The 27,611-nt window shown below is 37.5% G+C and overlaps 1 protein-coding gene and 1 long non-coding RNA gene across 4 annotated transcripts in view; one reads left to right on the forward strand and one right to left on the reverse strand.

Moving 5' to 3' along the window:
- LOC124268681 overlaps positions 1 to 27,611 on the forward strand; it is a 120,846-nt gene that overhangs the window by 65,020 nt on the left and 28,215 nt on the right. The gene's annotated exons all lie outside the window — the stretch shown is intronic.
- Positions 5,282 to 27,434, reverse strand: LOC124268883. Its single transcript, XR_006896372.1, has 3 exons — positions 27,357 to 27,434; positions 17,765 to 17,770; positions 5,282 to 5,297 (listed from the first exon to the last, which is right to left on the reverse strand). It is a non-coding gene; the product is annotated as an uncharacterized LOC124268883 (long non-coding RNA).

The following is a 27,611-nucleotide window of genomic DNA, read 5'->3' on the forward strand; positions in this document are numbered from 1 at the left end:
ATCATAACCAGATACATTATCAGTGACTTGTGTCAAATATGCATGAAAACTTAGAAAAACCAATCAAAGTCAACAGAACAACTGTGTGTAATTATCAAATGCTTTAAATTCAGCAAGTGTATCAATATGTCTGTGGGGATCCAAATTTACTGATTAAATACAGGAATCACATGTGTTACGTATGAAATTATGAATATTTCAACTTGAGCACATTGGAGGCATTACAAGATGGACAGTAGACAGTTTATAATGCCACACTGGTAACCGGGCCAAACTTCAGCCTACAAAGAAGAGTTATCCCCCTTGCACCTCTCAACCTAAAGAATCGCAGCCTGATTGCACTGGAACATTACATGACAAATATACTCATGTTTAATTCATAGCAACAAGAACAAAAGCAAGGCTGCTCTTTAATGTTCCTTTTAAAAAATATTAATCTTAGTGCAAGTGAATGAAAACGTCATCCAGAAATATAACATTTGCATTGCTATACAAATGTATCCAAACATTGTAGAAATATTCACATCTAGAGCGAAACCAGTCCATAATATTAGCAGACTAGATGACACCGGTTTTGCACTATATATACCTGTTATATATATTTTTTAATATTTTAATTTATTTTAAAGTTTACATAATCAGACAGGAGACTGGTGTGAGTCAGATTTCAATTTCAAAGCAAGTTAACAGGTGCCTTGAATATGTATTGCCTTGAGGCATAACTGGAGACATTCTTGTGGACATGACATTGCAGCAGACCTAGCAACAAAAACAAGATGGTGTAAAATTAATAATATTTATACCATTGCCAAACAATTATTATTGAAACTTAAATTATAAGACTTTTATCATTAATTCTTGCTTATACAAACAATTTCTCAATCAAACATGTTTGTTTATTAATATACATGGACATGGTACTGGATTCTATTTTTGCTGCTGACTAAAATATTTAAGCCAGTCTAATTTGGTTGCTTATTTCAAACTGAGTAGGGTAGCCTAGTCATTAAAGAGTTTACCCGTCACACAGAAGACCCAGGTTTGATTCCCAACAATGTGTGAAGCCCATTTCTGGGATTTCCCGCTGTGATATTGCTGGAATAGCCCATTTCTGAAATTTCCAAGTACAGATATTGTCTTTTCATGTTTATGGAATAATTGCTAAAATCGAACATTGAAAGTTTTGAAACATAGAATTACAGGCTTTTCTTGTTTTTATGAATGGTTTATCTCACTGGATAATTATGTACATTTGCTTTTAAATAAATACAGACTGCCTCTGTGGTTTATTGTTTTTCTGAACATCGATCCTCTAGTTTTGAAAAATAGAATTGACTTGTCAGTCCCTGCCTTTGCGCATTAATTTACAACAAGACTGGTATGAAGTCAGTATAAAACTGAGTGGGGTATTCATGCTCACTGTGCATGGTCCCAGTGGGCTAGCACTATAAAACCAGCTTTAGTCTGGGCATACAGGCTTTTAAATAAATACAATGCACGTCATATGAGACATAAATAACCATGTCATGTATAAATACTTTATGGCATGAAAAACATAGCTAATGACAATATGAAATAGAACATCGTTCAGCGCAGTAAATTAACAATTTTAGCAATTTACAACCATTTCTTTTAGTTTTGTTTTTGGAGAACCAAGTACAAGGCCACATTCAGTAGCAGGAATATATTGTTCAGATTTGGTTCATCACCTGTCATTTATCTTCACACTCAGTATCCTAACATGGCTCATTTCTTACAGTGTCCAACTTTCTTACCACATTTCTGGTGTCCAGAATTGCTAAAAGCAGCGTAAAACCTAACTAACTCACTCACTCACTTACCACCTCATGAAAATATCAAGTATTGAACATACAGTCTCTTGTGGCTCACAGGTAACCATCTTAATTAGTATCAAGACACAGAACAATGAAGGTACATACTTAAATCTTGTCCTGCAGCAGTATATGAAAACAATATAAAAATATCCTAAATTGCTTGAAAAATCTCAGATGGTTTATTTAAACATAATTTAGATACAGAAATGAACTTGGCGTCTGGATATAAACTTACATCATCACACAAGCATTTTAGTTCAATATTTTCAATCAATTTTCCAATCAATATTTTGTATCGTAATTGGTCACTGTGATATATTATGACAACTGATACAATATTATTGACACGTGATATTTTTAGAAGTATATTTCGTACAGCTGTGCATGTAAACAAAATTCCTGGGTGTATCATATAGCCTGCTACCCTGTCACCCATTCAGTGTCAACAACATGGAGTGGCCTGATTTGCTCACTCTGTACGCCTGACGTGGGACGGCTGTAGCAACATCTTGACAACCCCAGCAAACATGGCTAGGCTCAGATAGCGCGACTCCATGAATGGGGTCAACCAACCATAACTTCCTTATATTCTGACAACATAGTGTGTGTACCTTGAATACTTATGGCTACTGGGGCTTATAACAATTCTTTCTCACTGTATACGAGATCTACATTAATTGTGACATTTTTTCGTGTTGAATCATTTGTAGTGACGCAGAATTAGGTCGCTGATTCAAGGCTGGTATTTTTGTTAGAGTTTGGTTTCACTATATTCAGACAACTTTACAAGTGTACAAACTCACATGCTCTTGTCATGCTTGATGTGTTCTTGAAGCCACTGAAGGCACTAGTTGTCATGAAGAGTGACATGTTGCCATGGAGATGTTGCTTATATGAAATTTTCAAATCAATTCAATATTCAAAGTGATGAATGAGATACTCTGGATTATATATTTCTTTATATTAACCACATCATTTTAAGACAATCAATAGTCAGTACAGAAGAGTAACACCTGACTGCCAAAAGGAATAATAATAAAATAACAATAAAATAATAATAAAATAACAATAAAATAATAATAAAGTGTAAACAGTCAGAGTCAGTCTTGAATAATTTACACCTTAGATTTTTTTATGTTATATCCGTACAGTGTTTAAATTGACAAAACACTGCAGGTTCTCAATTTACAAAAAATGGAAAGCATAATCATGTAATCCAGACTCCAAAAAAGCGTTCGTGAATAATTTTTCAACGATTTGTTGCGTTGCAATATGTTTTGTGAACTACCTCATAGCTTGACCTTATTTATTTCACAAAGCAAGGTTAGTACACTGGATGTGAAACAGGCAGGTGTGTTTCTGCGTAGCGTCCCTCTTTTTAGACAGGTGAGAATGTCTCACCTAGACTAGCTCCATGTCTCTTATATTAAACTGACTTTCCTTAGACTGAGGTGCAATTGTGTAAAGACACACTAAGGTAAAATTGTTTATAAACATACTCAGGTATAATTATGTATAGACACACAGATATAAATGTGTACATATACACATTGGTATAATTGTTTATAAACATTCTAATGTATAATTATGTATAGACACACAGGTATAAATGTGTACAGATACACTTAGGTATAATTGTGTAAGACGCATTGAGGTATAATTGTCTATAACTACACTGAGGTATCAATGTGCATAGACGCATTGAGGTATAAATGTGTATAGAGACACTGAAGTATAATTGCCTGTAACTACACTGAGTTATAAAGGTGTATAGACACACAAAGGTATAAATGTGTAAAGACAATATTGCTAATAGCAGCAGAAAGCAATACTCAGAAAGACTATTTCATGACAGTATGTGTAAGAGCACTTTTACCAAGTTGTAAAATTGACTATAATTATTTATGTAACATATACTGTACAAAAATAGTTAGGGATATATGTAAATTTTGAAATTATGAATGATGATCTATTTATTCACTGACACACTGATAAAATATAAATCATAAAAATACCAATATCCCTAACTTATTTTGTCCAGTATAATTTCATAAGTTTCCATTAAGCTACCTTTGGCAGTTAAAATAAGTCTAAACATTACAGCATCCAGTATTAGCATATCATGCTGTGGCAGTGATAGTAATTTTACAACAAAGTCTATCACTACAGGGGCGGTGGGGTAGCCTAATGGTTAAAGCGTTGGTTCGTCACGCCGAAGACCCGGGTTCGAATCCCCACATGGGTACAATGTGTGAAGCCCATTTCTGGTGTCCCCCGCCGTGATGTTGCTGGAATATTGCTAAAAGCGGCGAAAAGCGGCGTAAAACCAAAATCAGTCAGTCAGTCAGTCTATCACTACAGTGCTGTTTATTTGCTCCAGTATTTTGGGTCATGAAACAGAAAATTTGACCACAGCTTTGGAGAGATGCAGCAAGTCTAGACAAGACAAGCAACAGCCTGATTTGTATTACCTCTTCAAACATGGGGTTTGTGCTGAAGCTGTAAATGTATTTGTTCAACAAGCTGTGTCAAGATTTCACCAACAGCCATTGCCACTTTGAAACATATTAAGTCTGACGGTTTTACCACAAATTACCAATAGCTGATGTTGAAATCAAAATTTGTCAAAACAATAAAACTTATGAAATCGATGTATTTATTGGATGCTGGTAACGGCTAGATGATTACTGTCATATAAAATATGCTGGTGTGATCTTATGCTTACAATTATGCTTGTGACACTGACCAGTCAAATTTGGTCAGCAACAAACAATTTAGATGACCATATTAGGGACCACTGGGACTTGCTGCTGTCTTTATGCTACCCCTATACTCCACATCACAATCCCTGCTGGCAATTGTGAGCAAGATGTGCGAAAATATTAAAAAAATGGATTGACACCATGGAAGGAAGAAACTACTTTGAATGATGTTGTCTCGCATATCCTGTACGTCATATCTTCCTTTTAGTTAGTTACGAGACTAACAAAAAACATCCCTGTAATTAGAAAGAAAAAAAACCCTACTTGACAAAACATGTTTGGCCGACAAATAAATGAATAGAAAGAAGACACAATATTTTATCACTGCTGTTTGAAATAGTGAATATGTGAAAAAACCCTTTAATTTTGATGAATACATGTATACTCAATCCATTTTCTTTTTGTATCTTATGTTAAAACTTGTTTGTTTTTTTATTCACTAGTAACCATACTATTCTGAAAGTTCAAAGTTTTTCTACTGCCTCCATTGAATATTAGGCCAGTAATTTGTAAACCAGCTTATAAAAAGGGAAAGGCTTCAAAACTGTACACAGTAACCTTTCTCTGCTTGATGTGAACACCATTTATGCTACTCAAAAGAAATTAGAGAACACACAATTCAGTCATATTGTTATAGTAAATCTGACACGCAAGACAGGGTGTTGGGGTAGCTAAGTGGTTGATGCGTTCGTTCATCATGCTTAAGACACAGGTTTGATTCCCTATATGGGTACAATGTGTAAAACCCATTTCTGCTATCCCCTGTAATATACAACAGTGAGATTGCTGGAATATTGCTGACAGCAATGATAGATTAACTACAGGAATATAAAGAATTGAGTGTCCTTTAACATTTTTTGAGTTGGATAAGAGTCTCATAAACCATTCTTGCTTCATGTGAAGCACATTCAAGGACAAATACTTTGAAGGGTTTTAAAAAAAAATACAATATTAAACCTTTTCAAGATATTGCCTTATTTATTGTGCCCTTGAAAGATAATAGTCCAACAGATAAATAACAAAGGGCAGAGGATGAAATATGAGTATCCTGCTATTTGGTTTACCCTTGAATTTAATGCAAATTTTGCACACTTCCTGCATGATTCACAAGCAGGATGGCTGCCCCCACACCAGATCCTGTTGCAGATACAAATCGGCATTATAATAGATCCTTGTCTTTTTAATGAGGACATCATATCCTAATGGTTCCCAAGTCCACCTCACCTATATATCACCTGTCGAGTCTTTCTGATTGGGTGGGTGAGAGTGAGTGGGTGAGAGTGAGTGCGTGGGTGAGTGAGTGAGTTTAACACCACTTTTAACACTCGATGTAGGAGGAAAGCCAGAATTGGTGCATGTCTCTGACCAGTGAGGCTAATCACTTGCAAGTTGACCGATTTGATAGGGTCACATAATGAATAATTATTTAAAGGGAAAGAATATGTTTTGTGTGCTTCCAAATGGTGGTTTGGGGGGGGGATATCACCTTTGCACCACAATACAGTGAGTGAGTGAGTTTGGTTTTATGCCGCTTTTAGCAATATTCCAGCAATATCACGGCAGGGGACACAAGAAATGGGCTTCACACTTTGAACCCAAGTGGGGAATCGAACCCGGGTCTTCAGCACGACGAGCGAATGCTTTAACCACTAGGCTACCCCACTGCCCTGCACCACAATACAGATACCATGTACCACTTGCTCTATAAGGGAAACATTATGTGAACAGCCTAGAGGCTTGCTTGATCATATGCTTGGCTTTGGCCAGTACTTCGATTTCTGATTTACTCAGATCACCCTGGGCAGTAGGAATGCAATTTATTAATTAGGCAACTGGCAGGTAACAATTAATTACTGTTTAACTGGACAGGTGCAACACTAAGATGATGTTTAACATAAAAGGTTTGTTAATGTAAGATAAGCACACTGCATTTTATTATGTCTTGCTTACAAAATCTCATGTACACAAATATTCAGACACTCAAGTTCAATACTATTTACCAAAACTATATTGTTCCTAAAACAAAACTCTTTTTCTCAAACATCAGAGGTTTACAGCATATGTCAGTATACTTACCTTAGTAACTGTAATCTTACTTGAACGGGTCTCTTTTTTTCCTGAAACCATTTCAAAGATTGACTAAAAATGTTTGTAAAGGTGAAGTGAAACCATTTTCATAACGACGGGCATGCGTGTGTATGTGTATGTGTGGCTGCTTGTACTAGCCCAGACTTAAGCTGGTTTTATAAGCCCACTGAGATACCATGCCGCGTCTTTATACTGATGCTTGTTGTATTTTACCATATTTTAACGTCGGGATAGTCTTCATCTATTCATGTAATAAGAGTGGTGGGGTAGCTTAATGGTTTAAGAGTTCACTTGTCACGCTGAAGACCCGGGTTTAATTCCCCATATGGGTACAATATGTGAAGATCTATTTCTGGTGTCCCTCATTGTGATATTGCTGGAATATTTCTAAAAGCAGCATAAAACCATACTCACTCACTCACTCTTAATGCAATCAGAGTCCATGAGAGACACTTGTCAAACACTGTAATTATGTCAATCATTAACTGCAACATTAAAGCTCATAATTTGACTTCTGTTTGACAATGTTTTTCTTTAATCCTTGAACCAAAATTGCTAAACTGCTAATTGGTCTGACTCTTTATATATTAACAAAACTTAGGATCTAACTAATTAATCAACTCAAATCCTTCAAAAAGTCACAGTTCACAAAAACCCATATTTTGCTGCGTTCACTCAAGATTTAAAGCGAACGTATTTGTGTGAGCTCATTGTACTGCACCTGCATTATAGCTGTCATCTGATTGGTCAGTCTGACACTCCATCTCCATTATGTAACCAGCTTTCCGGGGTCTCAAACACAGAGATTTTCCCCATAGAATGAATAATTACAGAGGCGCCAACTGGGATAGGAGTATGCTTCATTGAAGCAGCTACTTCAACAAAAGGAGCACCCAGATATCATAACTCAAAAATTCTGTATTTTTGCTTATCCACAGTTCATTGAAATCACTCTGCAACAAAACACAGGAAAATCAGAAAATGAGAATCTTAAATTTTCTTTTCTTCTAAAACAGTTATAAGCAAAACATTACTCAAACACCAGGGCTCCAGATAATTTTTCAACATCAGGAGTATGTACTCCTTATTTTTTCAATGTAGGAGTAATTGAAAACTGTAGGAGTACATTTAGAATACTGAACAGAAATGAATGGAGTATCAGTAACCTTGTGTTTAGTTTCATATATGCACCACAACATTGCTACTCTTGTGTAAACAGGTCAATGAACAATAAAACAATACTTTTTCAGATAAATACGTCTGTAAATGATTCTAAGACCATACACCATTGCTGTGGTGTGTATCTGCTACGCTTTCTAAATTATTTCCTACCGTATCGTGCATATTTTTTTATCTGTACATGTGCAGATACGACCCTTATCTGGAGACCTGAACACTAAAAATTCCTGAAGTATGTAAAGCGTTTTCCGATCTTGGAATGAACAATGATAAAATCCTACATATAGTGTTTGCTCCACTTCTTATTTATCAGTTCATCAAACTGGTAAGATTTTTATAGTTTTAAAACATATACATCAAACGAGTGAATTTTGTCATTATACAAATCACGGCAAAACAAGAAAAGGTTCAGATGAAAACTAAACTCCTGCATTTCAACTGACAAGACTTCCTACCCAAATCTGGATTATATTACAGTCAGGTACATTCATTGTGGAAGAGCTTGCATTGGGTGAGAGTTCTGTTGTGTGCAAGCATGAAGATCTGGGTTAGAACTGGTCTTCAGCAACCCATGCTTGTCATAAGAGGCGACTAACGTGTTCAGGGGGTCAGGCTCGCTGACATGGTTGATATGTCATTGCATCCGAATTGTGTAGACCGATGCTCATGATGTTGATCACTGGATTGTCTGGTCCAGACTTGACTATTTACAGACCGCCACCATATAGCTGGAATATTGCCAAGTGAGGCAAAATTGTAACTCTCGCTCACTTCACACAGAGTATTTACTAAAAAAGAGATGTCCAAAATCACGTAAAGTGAGTGAGTGAGTGAGTTTAGTTTTACGCCGCACTCAGCAATATTCCAGCTATATGGTGGCGATCTGTAAATAATCGAGTCTGGACCAGATAATCCAGTGATCAACAGCATGAGCATCGATCTGCGCAATTGGGAACCGATGACATGTGTCAACCAAGTCAGCGAATCTGACCACCCGATCCCGTTAGTCGCCTCTTATGACAAGATAGTCGCCTTTTTATGGCAAGCACATGGGCTGCTGAAGACCTATTCTACCCCGGATCTTCACGGGTTCCAAAATCACGTAAAACCCGTTTGGAAATGTTGCATATTCTTTTATATAATGCCTGCACTGAATGTAACATTAACATTATGAAACTGAACACCACACCATCTCTGTATTCCCAACTCCGCTGTGAAGCATCCATATCTATCTTTTTGTCAATGTCGTCAGCTGATATATCAAGGTGACCTACATTCTCACTGTATTAGCCACAGATAACCCAAACATTCCTGTGTTGATTTCTCACAAAATATACACCAACAATACCCCATAGTTCAGTGAGTTTTGTATTTGAACATACTGTTTTTATCAAGTACATATTATATGAAATTTGAAAAAAACTCCTTAAAGACATTAACCTAATGATATATTTCAGTTGATGATGAAACATCTGACCAGACTGGCTCAGCCACGGGAATTTGTAGCTTTCCACAAGTAAACACATAATTTATTGACCCATATATCCTATGGGCTAGGTAGTCCAGCACAACTTGACTGACCTGTTAAATTATTGTCATAAAAGTATAAATGTTCTTTTCATAAACAATATCAATTCATGGACAGTGTCGGTAAATATAAGGACAATTCTATCACCAAGGGGAAAAAAATAAAAATATTTTAATATTAATGTTTAGTTGCTTAGTAACTCCTGACAACTCTCAATTAACTTGACAAATGTTTTCATATTTCTGTTTTAACATTTGTTTCTGAGAATTGTTCATCATATGGTCATTGAACATACACACAAATGAATTCAAAGTTTATCCTCATCATCATCAGGAAATATTAACATTTGTTGCTGAAATTCATACACTGAAATAAATTTGTATAATCATCATTATCAGGAAATGCAACTATTTTTAGTTTAAATACATAGATGATGAATATTGATATTGGAACCACTTAATATGCATTAAGAAAGTCATTTGAATAATAAGTACTATACTCTCTGTATTAAATGCCTAACTGTTTTATTGTTTTATACCTGTTTGATCTCTGAAAGTGTATTTTAAGTTGTAGGGTTTTAATAAGTGTTAAGCCCTTTGGCAATTTTCAAAGCAGCAGGGCACTTCTGAAGGTGAATACTGTTAATTTTGTTTTGCCTATCTAGATTGTGTACCCTGGAAAAATATTTTTTATCCAAAACCCATATAAATTTTGTGATAAGTCATTTTGACATTTCTTCTGGAACAACCCTTTAAGAAGCATATGGATTAGGTGAGGTTAAATGGTGAATAATCAAACCTACTGGCTACCTGGCAACCACTCTGAAATTCTAATTTTGGTGCTTTTGCAAAAACCTTCTTCCCCTGCACCTGCCTGTCTATACTAACAAATAGTCTCTGAAATGAACATATTTCACTGAAAAAAGTTCATAGTTAAAAAAAAATATATAATGAAAAGGAGCCCTGAGACTTTCTTCATTTTCAGAAGCTGAGGAAATCTAGACTTGCCACATTTTCTAGACTTGCGTGGGCTTTCTTGGATATATTTGCTTCAGGGTCTGTACAACAGCTAGACTACTGCCTGTCCATCAAGCTGTATTGGTAAAGTAAAAACTATTAAAAGTATTTGGATGGCTTAAAAACTGAAGCAGTTTTGTGATTGCAATAATGGCATGCATTAAGATTTCAAAAATACAATTTAAACCTTTTCTCTGTGGTATATATTCTACAAGTGTCCTTTACACATGATAAACACTTCTTTCATTCATTAATATTCATGCACAATGTATATTGAATCCTTCTGTTAGCAGTCCGTGGTGTCACAGAGGTAGTGTTATGTGTGTCTCTTGTATTGATAAGCTATCACTAGCAGTCATTGCGTTGTGATTGATCCATCACAAGCTTGCTAATGCACAACAATTTCCTGTCTCGTCAAACAATCAAATTATCCATGTGAAGTGACTCAACAAAATGTATCTAGCCATACAGAATTTCTACATGACCAATTTTCACAGAATTATATGGCTATCAATCTTTGGACTTTGACATTCATGAGCTTATTTGTTTGTTTGTTATTTCACACTTCACTCAGTATTATTCCAGACTGGAGCTAATGAAAATATGCTTATTTTTTGCAAAGCAAAAATAGTGCCATTCTATTAAATTAGCCCAAGGTGCAGTGCCGGTTTTAATCATAACTACCTCTACATATTTTTGTCATCTTGACAAAATACGAATAGAAGTAATTCATAAAAATATAAACAAGAAAGCTTTTTAATGTGGATCAGGCAAACTTAAATTAAATATAGAAGGGGCACATTGTTGGTGTCTAATTACCTGCTCATAATACAAAACATATAAAATTTTACCACTTCATTAGATCTATACAGATAATGTATTTTTTTTTTTATGAAAGTAAATCAGATTTCATAGGTATACATTTTTATTAGATAGAATGCTATACTAATTCCTTACAACAAACATGTAAAAAATTGATAATTATTTCAAAATTGTCAATCTCATTTAAAACATCACCTAATCTATTATTTAGTCATTTTTAAATTTTTCAGTTTTCATACAAAATTTACCAACAAACTAAACAAGGATTTAAAAATTAAACTAAGTTATAACTATTATTTTCAAAGAAAATATTACATAAATAAATCAACTTTATAAAAACCTGTAAAACAATTTTCTGTTTTCAGCCCAAATAATAAAATAGAAACGGGTTCGTGATTCCAATACAGTATTACAATGGCGCAACTCAGTTCTTCTGTTTGCCCGATCTGTGACATTGACAACAAATTCCGAAAATGGTACCACGTGTTCTACAGGTGCCAATTTCCACACCATAGAACTAATTATCCATCCGCTCGACGCTACTTAATAGCTAGGTAATATTGTTTGTTTTGTTTTACTTGATAGGCTAATAAGTTCGTCGTCTCTACACACCACTTTGTCTGCAAACACAATGCGTAATTAGGCGCTTTTCGGACCAGTAACGAAGGACTATTTTACCTGTCAATTTCATTTCCGGCTTTAGCACACTGAGCAGCGGAAGGATCTATTTTCTTCGGTAGCAAGATGGCCGCGACTTCACCATCAACTGGAAAAACAAATAACTTTGATCTTTTGCTTCAAGCAGGTAATGTATTAATATTCTAAACTGACATTAGGAGTCCCACATAACCTTGCCATCGATAAGTCATAACATGTATGTTCATTGACTCAAAGATCAATTTGACGTTTTCTCTCGTCTGCCCGTTTCTCAAACCAGGAAGTGGCGAAAAATATATTTCTGCAATCGCTTCCTGTTGTTATTCGCCTGTCAGGTGGCCAACTGTATCGTCATATTGTTGTCAAGGCGTACATATTTGATATATTGTGGACTTATCTTCCAAACATCACCATAAAGATGAATAAATATATGCAGAATGTCAAATAGACGTTGTTTTGGAAGGACCACTAAACAATGCGTATTCTATCCGCGAGCACGGTAACACGTGTCTACATGCCAACAAGCCAAACTCGGCTCTCTCAGAGTTGTCGATGGGTACGCTTTCGATATATAGTAATACCTCTTTTATCTGGGTGAACTGTTTCAGTATTGTGAACATGTTGTCGCTGGACGACTAGAAGTGGTGTTATGAATGTTATTCTTTTCATGTTTATCGGGAATTAGGACGACTGACGAAAAAATTGAGTTTAGTGTGCCAAAAAGCAGATGGTTTGCGTGGATAGCTTTCTTTGGCCTGACTACCGCGTTTTAACACAACTCTGTTAACTAAAACGTATGTTCATTGTGGTAGTTATGGAAAAAAGAGATGGTTTTTGAATGTTACAAATACTATGCATATGAGATTAACTGATAGACCTAGTGTGTGGATAAACATCTCAATGTGGTATACAAAATATTTGGTTCTGTATAAATTTCAAAGTACTTTGTGAACATAAATTTGTCATAAGTAAAGGAGTGTTTGATCCATGGTGAAAACATAAAAAGCACTAAATTGTATGTTTTATCAAAAAGATATAACAAATACTAACTGTTGAGATATATTTGTTAGGAAATCTATATATATCCCAAATATTTGTTGAAACATGTCTGTTGTGAATAAGTTGGCTGATTTGCACATATTCTGTTAAATATGAGGCAGAATATTGGGGGAAAATTTTACTTTAGATTGCAATATCCAATAATACTCTTTTTTGCTACTGCCAAAGAGGCAGGAAATACCCTATTTTGGTATATTTTAATTCAAGTAATTGGATATTCAGTGTCTTTCAGTAATCTCCTTAGAAAGAGGCAAATGAAGTTGTAGTGCTTAATCACCTGTTGCCAGCATGCCAGTGGGCACAACTGAAGTCATGGATCATTAGATGCAAACAGTGGCACTAATTAGCCTGTAATGGATTTGGAAATATTGAACAATATAAACACGATGACACTTGCAATGATTTAATTTAGGAAGAAACGTTTTGTATGCTTCAACACATGTGACAATCACCAGTGGTTTGTAAGGAATCCTATCAACAAATTTTAGTGATTTATTACAGATACTAAGAATGGGCTACAGGCTAATTTACTTTGTGGAAAGAATAGCTACAAATTCTCTTACCAGATTAGCTTTTACAATTATGGATTGACTAGTGTTTTTTTCAGCATTTAGAGCATAGTTAACCCAGACATGTATTTTGGCATTATTTTCATTGTCCACTGGTCACATTATGTATGCAGTGCTTTTAATGTACAATGTTTATCCTGATATTTTGTTATAAGAAATTCCTCATTGATCCTGGGTTTTTTTGGGAGGTGTTCAGTATTCTTCTTCAAATTAATGATGACACAGCTGGTAACATTTGAAAAGACCTTGAGGCCAGAGTTCCTTAACATACCTTACAAACCAAATCATTGCTGCCTAAATCTGTAATTTTATTCCCTTCATGAAATTTGGTTACAACTAATCGTTTAAAATCAGAAAATGAGGTGTATGTGAATTTCTTTTTCATATGATGAAATCACTTCTGAATATGATAATCATTACCCACCCATGTATTAAGATATCAGGTGTTTAGAGCAGTGGAATCCGTGGTCAGATTTGTCTGAAAAACAAACAAATTGAAATAGATATTTAAACAACCATCTGAGCTTGTCACATAGGTAAAGTTGCACAATAACCTATACTGTCAGTAGAAAGTGTGTTCTTGAAGGCCTTTATTGCCATGATATTAACACATTTGATACACTCATTTGGTTAAAACCACATTACCATCTTCATATTTGGCAAATAAACAGCCATCAACATTCACACCACTCCACAAGCCAGAGCGGACCAAGATAATCCACTGTCATTACATTTGAGGGTTAGGATTCTTAACAGCTCTCAGTGCTTGAATGGTGCTTCATAGTTCTACTGATGGATACAATGTGTGAAGCCCATTTCTGGTGTCCCCTACCGTGATGTTGCTGGAATATTGCTAAAAGCTGCATAAAACCAAACTCAGTCAGTCAGTCAGTCATAGTTCTACTGAATAAAACTGACAGAAACCATAAACACAGTAAACAAGTTTTTCTTGTTCAAGCAGGACTACTCACATGGTAACATTTACATTAGTCACCTTGCCTGACAAGAAACAAATTCTTAACTCCGATCTACATGCATGTCAGTGACTGACAGTGGGTGTGTTTTGCATAAAATCAAACGTTCTTAGTAGTTAATAGTAGCACTGGCTAAAGAATTGATAATCGGAAATGTTGTCAATGGGAAGAAATATTAACTGTGTCATCGATAGTGTCTTACATAAACTATTATAAGGAAATGAAATGTTAATTTGGAACACAGTGCACAGAGCAGTGATAGTGTTTTACATAAACTATTATGAGGAAATGAAATGTTAATTTGGAACACAGTGCACAGAGCAGCAACTTAATTCTTTGGCCCCATCTAAATTATGCTCAGAAGGCAGCTATTGTTAGTTATCCATGCTTATATGTGTCTCGATGTTTCAATATGTTGATTTTATTGTATATTTCTGTGCCAAGTTACATCTACAATATTTATCTATAATTGACTGATATTTAGTTAACAATCTCTATGATCAATGCATCTATGATCAATATCAGTCGCCAACCCTGGTTAACAGAAAACCTGAAAACAAATTCTGCGTGCAGTATGTATTATTATGGGACTGGCCATTTTTAAAAGGGGTGGGCTGTTAAGATTTTTTTGATGCAGTATTGCTAAATAATGACCCTACCCAAATGCTTGCCATACTTTTTAATGAACTTCCCTATGTCCTGGTGCAAAGACAAAAGCGAGAGCTCTTTAGATTTCATTGTAAAATGTCCATGTTTTTCCATGTTCATATCAAAATGTGTATATTATTTTATATTACCCTCTCCTAGAGACAGTCATATTTTTCGGTGACCGTTCCCTTTTCACCTATTTTTGAAAACTTTTTGCAAGTCACACGGCTTGATTTAAGCACTTAGAATGTGCAGTGCTGCAATTAGATAATGCAATCTCATATTTATACCAACTTGCACCAAGTGCATATTTATTAATTAATATTTTGCTACTCAAAGAACACATACTTCAGGTTGAAAACAGAATGAGGAAGTGGTATGGACCAGTGACTGATGACAATGAGGATAATGATTAAACAACTGTTACTGTCCCTGTAATGAAATTTTATGAGTAAAGTTTAATGACCTTATCAGAATAATGATGTTCTAAATCAGTAATACCTAATCTCAAACATTATGTATATTTATATATTGAGCAGCAGGTGCAACCTGTTTTTGTCTGGTATGACAAGGTTATTACCTAAGGTAATGTCCTGAATGACCAGTGAATTCCTGGGTCAGAATCACCTACAACAACAAATGCATTGGCGTCATCATAATGGTTAACCGGAAGAAAACCCACATAGAACACAGTTATTCCATGACCGTAAGCCTTTTGGTATAACACAGCCTTTAATATTGTGGGGTGGTAGGGTAGCCTAATGGTTTAAGTGTTCGCTCGTCATGCCAAAGACCTGGGTTCGATTCCGCACATGGGTACAATGGGTGAAGCCCATGTCTGGTGTCCCCCCTCTGTGATATTGCTGGAATATTGCTAAAAGCGGTCATAAACAATACTCTCACTCACTGTAACCAAGCTTGTATAACTAACTCACATCTCTGAATGACATAATATCAACCCAAAGAAAACTTTGTCTCAAGCTTACAAAATAAATTGCCAAAAGACCTTAAGATATGGTACTTGGTGTTCCCTGCCTGGTGCTCGGCATTAATGGGTAAAACAAGGACTGGTCGTCTCGGAGTCAGTAATCTGAGTGGGATATTCATGCTTAACTGCGGCATGGTATCTCAGTGAGCTAGCACTATAAAACCAGCTGAAGTCTGGGCTAGTACAAGCAGCCACACATACACACGCATGCACATCGTCACATGAGCGAAATATTGTCAAGTACAATGTTACACCCCATTTCACCTCACAAAATTAATCAATCAATTCAGAACAGTGAATATGGTTTATGCCGCTTTTAGCAATATTCCAGCAATATCACTGCGTGGAACGCCAGAAATGGGCTTCACATGTTGTACCCATGTGGGGAATCGAACCTGGGTCTTCATTGTGGCGAGTGGACGCTTTACCTACTAGGCTACCCACCGCCCCAAATTCAGGACAGATAGCCCTTGATTTGTCTTAGCAAAGGTTATTCGCCAAAGGTTCCTTCATCTCCTGATGGCACTGTAGTGCACAGTGTTGTTTTTGTTTACGTGAATGTAATTTTAGTGCAGTCACGAAACCGCACCACAGTAATCCATTGCATGATTAACAGGAGTAAAAAGAACTGAAAACTTTCAAATGTAATGATCAACTTCTCAATGTTTGTAAACTCTCCATTTGACCTCTGACTTATTTGAATGTACTCTATGCTAACTCAATGTAAATATTGAGATAGTCAAACAGCAACACCAGCAAAACTTTGGCAACTGTCAGTTTTGATTAGAGAAAATGAGTGAATGAGTTTAGTTTTACGCTGCCTTTAGCAATATTCCAGTAATAGCTCAGCAATATCTCAGCAGGGGAACACCACAGGGGGTGGAAATAACCCATTGCCCGACATCCGAGTCCAGTGTTTTTTTCTGTCGGGCAAGCAAATTTGCATATTACACTGTACCGGTGTCCAGTTGACTTTCCAATGTTATTTATGTTGTTTATTTTAAAAAATCAACAAGAAAACGGCCGGTATAGTGGAAAAATTATCAGGGCAAGTGATTTTACATGTGACACTGTTCCGGAGTACACTAGCAATTTTAAAGTTATTTCCACCCCTGCACCAGAAATAAGCTTCACACATTGTACCCATGTGGGGAATCAAACCTGGGTCTTCGGTGTGACGAGTGAATGCTTTAACCACTACGCTACCCCACCACCTCTTTATGAGAAAAGAATCTTGCATGCACATTGAGATATGGAAAAAACAAAATTTTGAAGGTCTACATAGAAACGTTAGTGGAAATTGTTACTGTTAAGTAAAGGTTTTGCCATTATCTCTGTTAAGTCCTGTCTGAACAAGCAGACCTGTTATTCAGCCATAGATGTAAGAACCTAATGAACTGTGCCTCTACTTTGGAATGTTGGCACCTACTGTTGCTCATGGCCCTTGGGGATAGTTGAATCAAGTGATCAGTAGTTTTGCTAGTACCCTCTTCAAATAACTTCCTCCTCTCCAAAGTTAGCTACATTGCTGAAACGGTAAAGCTCCCCAAAACACTGGCATGTACATGTTCTTCTTAATAGTGGTACTGTCGACTATATCATAAGGTTTCACGGTGGAGAGGTCACAGAGTGAACACACCAGAAACTTGGGATTGTGGGTTCAACTCCTTGTCTGTCCCAATTATGTCTCTTGGTTTGTGGGCACCATATCCATGCTGTTAGGTTTTATCAAAGTTGAAAATTCTTTGACCTACATAAATTTGTGCATTTCTCCATTATTAAGGATAATACTGCTGAAAGTGGCGTGAAACCCAACTCTCCCTGAAATAGCAGCTTATGAGAATACAAATGGAATGAGTATTAAGAGGAAAGGTTACCAGTCTGTGAGTTCATTCGCACAGAATGTGATCAGTTGGTTCAGTCTGACTAAAAGGTTCAGGCTCAGGTGACCTGTAGAGTATCAGTGTGGCAGTAGGTTCAGTCTCACAGATGGTGACCTGTAGAGTATCAGTTGTCGCTGTGTGGCAGTAGGTTCAGTCTCACAGAAGGTGACCTGTAGAGTATCAGTGGTTGCTGTGTGGCAGTAGGTTCAGTCTCACAGAAGGTGACCTGTAGAGTATCGGAGGTTGTTGTGTGGCAGTAGGTTCAGTCTCACAGAAGGTGACCTGTAGAGTATCAGGGATTGCTGTGTGGCAGTAGGTTCAGTCTCACAGAAGGTGACCTGTAGAGTATCGGGGGTTGCTGTGTGGCAGTAGGTTCAGTCTCACAGATGGTGACCTGTAGAGTATCGGTGGTTGCTGTGTGGCAGTAGGTTCAGTCTCACAGGTGGTGACCTGTAGAGTATCGGTGGTTGCTGTGTGGCAGTAGGTTCAGTCTCACAGATGGTGACCTGTAGAGTGTCAGTGGTTGCTGTGTGGCAGTAGGTTCAGTCTCACAGGTGGTGACCTGTAGAGTATCAGGGGTCACTGTGTGGCAGTAGGTTCAGTCTCACAGAAGGTGACCTGTAGAGTATCGGAGGTAGGTCAGTCTCACAGAAGGTGAGTAGGTTCAGTCTCACAGTGGCAGTAGGTCAGTCTCCTGTGGTGACCTGTAGAGTATCAGTGGTTGCTGTGTGGCAGTAGGTTCAGTCTCACAGAAGGTGACCTGTAGAATATCGGGGGGTTGCTGTGTGGCAGTAGGTTCAGTCTCACAGGTGGTGACCTGTAGAGTATCAGTGAAAGTTGCTGTGTGGCAGTAGGTTCACTCTCACAGAAGGTGACCTGTAGAGGTATCCGTGGTTGCTGTGTGGCAGTAGGTTCAGTCTCACAGGTGGTGACCTGTAGAGTATCGGGGGTTGCTGTGTGGCAGTAGGTTCAGTTTCACAGATGGTGACCAGTTGAGTATCCGTGGTTGCTGTGTGGCAGTAGGTTCAGTTTCACAGATGGTGACCAGTTGAGTATCATGAGGTCTAGGCATGGCAGGACGTTCAGTCTCACAGAAGGTGAGAATTTACCTTGTACGTCTATATAATTTCGAGACTGATTTTTTAAAGGTTTCAGTGTTTTTTGCCATGCACTGTATCGAGTGACAACTGAGATAGACAAATACACTTTTCCAGCTTCTCGGATGCAAAAAACTATAGCCATTACCAGCTAACTTTCCCCAGAGCTAGTAATCATTTCATCCTAGTGATACTATTAGCCCATATAGGTAATGAAGCACTCATGTTAATTACGAAAACTGTCTAGCTGCAGCCTAGCAGCCTTGTCTCGCAGACTTTCCTCAGATCTGATTTGGTGATTATGTCTGAGAGAAATGTTGGATGACGGTTTTCTCCTCTGTGGTGTTGGATGGATTGGTGGGCTTGTTTCTACGACTGGGGTTACGACAGATGCATGTCTGCATCACATTGACGGAAATATTGTAGAAATCTTTGGAAACTTAGTTTTCTTGATCAGTATGGTGTCTAAATAGCTAAGACATAAGTCTTGCTTGTAGTTGTTGATAAGTTTTGTTTTACACCGCTTTTAGCAATATTCCATGAATATCACAACAGGGGACACCAGAGATGGGCTTCACACATTGTACCCATGTGGGGATTCGAACCCAGCTCTTTTGTGTGACGAGAGTGGGCTTAACCATTTGGTTACCCCACCAACCCTATTTGTTGATAAATGTCACTGATATGTTAAAGTTTTGGATGCATTAATACAAACCACAGAGATGTTCCTAGTATTCTAAGAGCTGTTGGTAGACAAAGAGGGAAAATTCATTATTTGGTTCAAAATATTCTTACTTTTAGAGTTATTTTAAGATTTAGTTCAATACAGCAGTGGATAACTATGCATTGAAGACTCTTCTCCTCTGTTGATCCAGTTTTCAGAGATATCAAGTTATCTTATAAAAGTTTAAACTTTAAGAGTATGTTGATATAAATTTTAGAATGTTATTGACATTGGCACTACTGGAAGCCAATTTTTCCATTCAGTTTGTTAGCTCTAATAGCTGTTTTTGTCCAAAGCAATTTCTATAGCTTAATGTAAACTTCCAAATGAAAATAACAGATATTGTTCTGAAAATTATCTTCTATCACTAGTTTAGGAAACACACATAAAATACTGTCCATTTTGATTGAAGATTGATGGCAAAGCTTTCGCTTTCAGAAGCAGAGTTACCTCCCTTTGACCTAATGTTCATTGACAGTCATCAAATTAATTTCAGGTTGTGGTGAAATAAAGTTTCTTTTCTAAACCTGTTGTTTTTATTTCTGAGTTTTTATTCAATTATGATTAATGATATGCATAGCCTGTATTAAAGATGTTCTTCTTTCAGGAATTGTATTCATGCCTTAGATTCATGTTATTACTTTCCGAATTTCAAGAAATTGGGCACTGTCTTACAAATATCTCAACATATATTTTGCCCTCATAAGCCTGTTTGCCTTAATATTGGAGTGTTATCAGACCTTTGCATATGTACATACAGCGAAAGACTTCTTGTTTATGTTGAACAAGCCATTGAAGGTGGTAGAAATTTATATTTAACATAAAACCTGTTAAAAAAGTGTGACGTTCACAGACAGAAAACGGCAGCCTGATGTAACCTGGATTCAACCCTGTCTCATTATAATCTGATCTTTCACAAGATTCAAATTCTCTCTCTGTGTGTATGATCTTAGGATTTTTACATAGAAGGTCATGTTTAAATGAAGGATTGAATATGGAAAAACACAATCTTTTAAAAGAAGTCTGTGGGTCTTGAGACATCTTCTGTCAGCTTCAACTATATTTTTTACCATGTTGATTTTGGAGATTTTGATTTGTACTAGTGAAAAGAGCAATTTTAGGGCACACCTGTAGTTTTTACTATCAAAATTCTATTGTTAGTTTGTTATAAGATACAGAAATCATATGTGTTGGCATAAATATTTCCCTCACTCATTAACAACAAGCATGAACCCTTACCTCCTAAGACCTGTGGAGGAGCCCTTAGACTCTTGTACAGTGAAGTGTCATATCTGAGTAATACATGGTTTTCATGACATTTTGCTAAGTCACTTTATGCTCTTTCAAGTAATGAAAAATGGCGCTTGCAGAAACTCTATTCCTGGTCTTCTGTCATAAAATGTTGTACTGGGTAATATGCTGTTCGCTGTTGTAGGGAAATAACAGAGTTAACACACACCGGTGACGATACGTTTTGAAACCAGTTGTGTTGCCCTACATAATGTATAGCACTTAACGTTGGGGCTTTAAGCCTTTTCGCAGTACACAACTTTGCACTGGTGAACACCAGCTTGCCCTACCTTGAGGAAAAGCTGTAGCATGCTTCACTGGACAGGAGGGTCCAGAAGTTTCCTGCATAAACAAGGTGGATGTTACACCTCATATTACCTGGCTGGTATTGAATAAAATGATTTTATTTCACCATGTCCCAGTTCCTCCATTGTTTGAGCACAGCATTTTTAATACTATGAATAGAGGCCGTTTTCAGAAAGCTTTTCAATAAATCACTTTCCGAGATTGAAATCTATCAGGCATGTACTGATGATCAAGCTGTGATCGCTCTTCCGTGGCCAGTGTTGGTTTAGAATCTTAGCTGTCTTGATACCGTCCCCTGAAAGATTTCATGGTTTGCTGTTGCAGCAAGCACACAGTAATATGTTTTACCCTTAAACATGTATCTGGTAGTTATAAGATATATACCATGCCCATTGGTCACCTTGCTGTAAGATAATGACCTGAAGTCTGTCCTGAGTCCATGGACATCTGTGACATCTTAGTTAGGACCCATCCCCAGAAAGCAGGTGTTAACTGCAATTACACTTGTATAGTGATACACGTTTCCTGAGTGTATTGACCGGGTGTTGTTTCAGTGCACTGCCTTAAGGGACAGAGATGTTGTTAGCACATAATGGTAGTACTTGGCTAGACTAGGCAAGTGTCATTGACACCATGTGTTCCTGCTGTTTGCTACTGGTCAACAAATGAGGGCTGCCATTAGTTACATTTGTTTGTATATCATCAGGATTTCCTTGAGGGAGGATGTAGATCTTTTCAGGAACAGAAACCTGTCACTGATAATTTTTGTTCATTACCTGATATGCTGTAATACCTCTGAGGATTAGGATGATTCTGACTCCCATTTGTCAATATGTGCAGTTGATTTTCAAACAAAATACTTAGCTCGCTGTTCACTTTAATCCAAATGGATGATGCTAAAAATAGCATGTTAACAATGTTCAAAGAAAGTGACAAAAGTGATTAATTCTACCTTTTTTTTATGACAGTTGTGTCAGGGTACAACAATAAAAGGGTGGTGAGGTAGGTGGTTGGTAAAGGTGGTCACTTGTCAAAATGAAGGTCTGAATTTGATTCCCCACTTAGGAAATTGGGTGGAGCCAATTTCTGGTTTCTCCTTCAGTCACATTGCTGCGATGATGCTAAAGTGGTGTAAAACACCACTCACTCACTCACTCACTCACTCACTCACTCACTCACTCACTCACTCACTCACTCACTCACTCACTCACTCACTCACTCACTCACTCACTCACTCACTCACTCACTCACTCACTCACTCACTCACTCACTCACTCACTCACTCACTCACTCACTCACTCACTCACTCACTCACTCTGGGTTTTCAGTTAAGGCAGGATTGATCATAAAGTTATGTTACAAGTTATTCAGTTTTCACAAATGTAATAACTGAAGCCAGAGGCTAGCTAATGTTCTCAGTGTGTTTTAATAAATCACAATAGATACATGATCTGTTTACCGTGTTGCGGTGGTGGTTGATCCTCTCTGGAGAGGTTGTTGGACAGGATCTATTTGTGTCACTGACTTGTGTTAAGGGCTGCAGTCTGTGATCAATTGCAAGTTGCAGAGTCAGAAATAACTGCCAATCAATAGATTAAGGCAGGATGCCTACCAAGCTGGCCTGGTGGCAGTCTTGTTTAACTGTAGGAGCCCCTGTGCTTGTGTTGTTTGGCACAGACAGCATCCCTTGAATGACAAATCTTGCTGCGTCCATGTGATCACTGTCTAAACATTGAAACAACAGGTTAAAGACAGTTTCCAAAGTCCGGGTCAGCCAGTACAGTGCGATTTCCCTGACTCTAGGTTCAGGAAGTGATAGACACAAGAAGCCTACGGAGGAAAAGGTTTTGTGGAGGGTGCACATGGTGCAGGAGAGGAGGGGGGAGAAGATGAAGGGGGGAGGGTTGTTGGTCCTGGTGGACTAAAGGAAGTGGTACCCAAGTGTAGTCAAACACTGATGCGCAACCAGTGATCTATTTTATCCATTGCTTGCGTTAAATACTTGAGATTGTAGGATGATGAAATGGCAGTTGTTGCCGGATATCTGGCCATGGTGTAGGATGTTCGTTGTGTGAGATAGTGCTGAAGTGGGGATGTAGTAGATGTGCTGACTTCCTACATCCACACTAGACTGATTGTCAATATTCATGGGAACTGACAATGGGTGTGTTAAGAGAAGGATTGATTGTTCTGTTGAGCATGGTCATCTATTACTAATATTAATGCCAGAAATTAGTACTATGTGCCTTGTGAACAATGAAGAATTATGTCCCTTTATTTTTGCATTCCATTGTGATGAGTTAATTTATGCCCAAAAGGCTTATTAAATTAGATGCAGATACTTAATACTTCTTAAATGTAATGAATAAATATATCCATGAATTGTTTTAAAAAAATCACTTTTTTGATCTCGTTTTATTTAACTCTTTTCACATTTGTCGTGTATGTTTGCTAAATTAAAAGAAAAAAGTATGTACATTTGGTGAGATAAGATATATTATGGCATTGCATTCCATAGAGAAACTGTGGCAATATTCCGTAAATTACAAAAAATGTACAGTAGGTAAAAACTGCACAGATACATTCCACATGTAAATGCAGTACATGATAACATGATAAGACAGGTTTGAAAGTTTTTTTAAGTGTTTCATTTGATATTGGTTCCAGATGTGGAAGAGCCGTCCTTCCATGCTAGGTTTGAATGTAGCTTTGATAGCAGGTCCCCTGTCACTCGTGCCATGCCACATCACCAGTGGAACTTTCATTACTGCTGAATCAGCGTTATAACACTGACTGCCTCTGTCTGCACACAGGGCTTTATTCCCCGGCATTGCAGGTTCTGCACTACTTAAGGAGATTACCTGATTTAACCAGCTTAGTCGTAATATCACATCTGGGTCAATTGAATCAATGTGCGACTTGTATGAAATATTCAGTACAGTTGACTTTTCTTCGTGAATTCATATTAATAATGACTTAAACAAGATGATGATTTATTTCAAATGTTTGAAATATCCATGGCTGCAGATATGGAAAACATGCCAAAACTGAGATACAGTTTCAGGGCTGTTTATCAGTTCATTTCAATGGACATTAACCGATTATTTTTAAAGAATGCACAGATATTTTTATGCAGTTTGGGTTATTATGTTGAAGAGTGTTCTATGAAAATCTAACAATATCACAAATATGTGTTGATGCAGTTTGTCTTCAGCAATATCACTGAGTTTTGACTGACAGTTCAGATTAATAGTATTTTTTCTTGGCTGCTAATAGACTTACATTAGGTTCCTGAAATATAGTACGTGAAGGCTAAACAGAGTTTAGTGTTTCAGGACCCTTTGGTATTAAGGAATATTAAATATGAGAAGGGATGAGTATAGGCTGTTTACTGAGTTGGAGATGAGAATGAGGGTGATTGTTAGCATTACAAAATATACCCATGAAGGTCCGGGCTAGAATTGGCCTTCAGTAACCCATGCTTGTTGTAAGAGGCAACTAACGGGATCGGGTGATCAGGCTCGCTGACTTGGTTGACATATGTCATCGGTTCCCAATTGCGCAGATCGATGCTCAAGGTGTTGATCACTGGATTGTCTGGTCCAGACTCGATTATTTACAGACCGCCGCCATATAGCTGGAATATTGCCGAGTGCTGCGTAAAACTAAACTCACTCACTCATTACAAAATATGGTCTTAGAGCTATGGTCCCTAGTCAGTAATGATGCATCTGAGAACCCATGGTTATGATCGTTGCATGCAACCTATGCTGGTCTAGGTGGTGACCGAATTGATCAGGTAGTCAAGTTCCGTGAGGTGGCTCTTTACCTGTCATGGTATGCTGTCCAGGTGGAACCTTGCTCACTATATTGATCACTGGATTTTCTGGTCCAGACTTGTTGTATACAGGCTGCTATCTTACAGCTTAAATATTGCTGAGTGTAGTATTGATAAACCACATGAGTGAAGGATACTCTTCTTTTAGGCCATGCTGCAATAACAGTAATTTACTTGTTGGGTTAATTATTCAGGAAACATGTAGGAATATAGGTCATATCATACATCTGTGTTTAGTCCACAAAGTTTGTTGATGATATACTATAATAGCCTATTCTTGTATTGGTGGTGGGGTAGCCTAATGGTTAAAGTGTCCGCTCGTCCCGCTGAGGTTTGATTCCCCACATGGGTACAATATGTGAAGCCCATTTCTGGTGTCCCCGGCTGTCATATTGCTGGAATATTGCTAAAAGCGGCATAAAACCATACTCACTCACTCCTTGTTGTGTTGTCTGTAGTGTTGCTGGTCTTGCTTGTGTGGCCATTGTGGTGCCAACAGTGAATTCTACACCCACCATATGCTGCTTGGTGCTCTTTGACCTACTGCCGTTCTGTGGATGGGTGATGTTGGTCCCACCTGTAGAGGAAGTTATGATTGCAATTGTCAGTGAAAGGCAGAGTAGAAAGTAGATGGCACTGTGGGATTTCCGTGACAATACAGTTGATAATAAAACAGCAGGCCGAGTAATATAAACTCATCATCATCATCAGAGAAGTAGAGCTTGATGATTGTGTCTCTCATAATTTGTAGTTTGAGGTCCTATTAAGCTCTTGGATATAGGATTCTTTCAGCAAAGTGTTACACAGTATATGTCCTTGTGTGCACAAATTTATGAGGTGGTGTACAGCCCACCTATATAGTGAGTGAGCTGGGTTTTACGCCACTTTTAGCAATATTCCAGCAATATCACAGCGAGGGACATCAGAAATGGGCTTCACATATTGTACCCATGTGGGGAATCGAACCCGGGCCTTCAGCGTGACGAGTTTTAACCACTAGGCTATCCAACCGCTCCTCCACCTTATAAAATGTAAAACTGAAATATTACATGCTAGGTAAATCGACATGTGCTTGTTTGCTAGCTGTGTTGTGACCTTGTTGTTCCTTCTGTAATAGGCAGCATGTTGAAAATCACAAGCTGTTGAGACATGGTTCAAGGACAAATGTTTTTAAGTTTAATGGGTGTCTGATATCGGTTGGTAGACACAATATTTGGGCATTCTTTGGGCTACTTTGATGAATACCGTTGTAATGCCAGTATGTTTTACTGCTAAATATTCCCAATTTGAAATATTTTATGTCTCCATAAACATGCTGTTGAGTTTGTAGTCTCTTATTTGCCTTGTCAAAGTTTGATTGTTTAGATAGAAAATACAGAATATAACAGGAATAATGATCACTGACATTGAGCAATAATGAAATATGTATGAAACATTTGTTTTAGTCATTATTGAAAAGTGGATATAAGGATATGTTCTGTTTATGACAATTAGCTTTATTGTGTAATAGCTATTGTGTCGATCACACAATGACCAACGTTGACATTTAGCTGAGGCTATTGATCTGATATATATGTCTCATTTGTTGAGGAGTTTCAAAACATGATGTCATGTCCATGATCGTCTGGGGTCACTCAAGTACATGAGAACAAGGAAATTCCTACCAGTATGTGTTCATCTCTTCTGCTAAGTCTGGGAATCTAATCAGCGAATGTTAGTGATAGTTGTAGTTCTGTGTTCTTACTAATTGTGCCCGACATTTATCTCAGTCGTAGCTTTGTAATTTCGCCCGTATCCACAACTGATAAGACATGTTGACACAGGATTGGATGTTTGTAGTCTCGTCTTGGACAGTGGGATTGACTTGTCAGAAATACTTGATGTAGGTCATGTCAAATAACTCCAATTTCTGGAATTAGTTCCCTGATATTGACTTCATGCAGAATCTTAGTACTTAAGGACCTATTGTTGTGTATTTGGACATTGGTTCACTTTTGCATTATAGAGTATAGGTTCCACCTCAACACTGTTCTTTTCAAAGGGGAGGCGGTGGGGTAGCCTAATGGTTAAAGCGTTGGCTTGTCATGCCGAACACCCGGGTTCGATTCCCCACATGGGTACAATGTGTGAAGCCCATTTCTGGTGTCCCCGTCGTGATATTGCTGGAATATTGCTTAAAGCGACGTAAAACCCAACTCACTCACTCTTTTCAAAGGGGAAAATTTACGGATGTCAACTTTTGTAATACATAAATGTCTTTAAAAAGTTCTTATGCCTATCAAGGACTTCATTGTTCTCTCTAATTTGAATAAACCACAATGACAAATACTAATTATGCATAAAATTCA

This window comes from Haliotis rubra, unplaced genomic scaffold (assembly GCF_003918875.1).
Source record: "Haliotis rubra isolate DU_JTF1 unplaced genomic scaffold, ASM391887v1 Scf1, whole genome shotgun sequence".
In the NCBI taxonomy this organism is placed as follows: Eukaryota; Metazoa; Mollusca; class Gastropoda; order Lepetellida; family Haliotidae; genus Haliotis; species Haliotis rubra.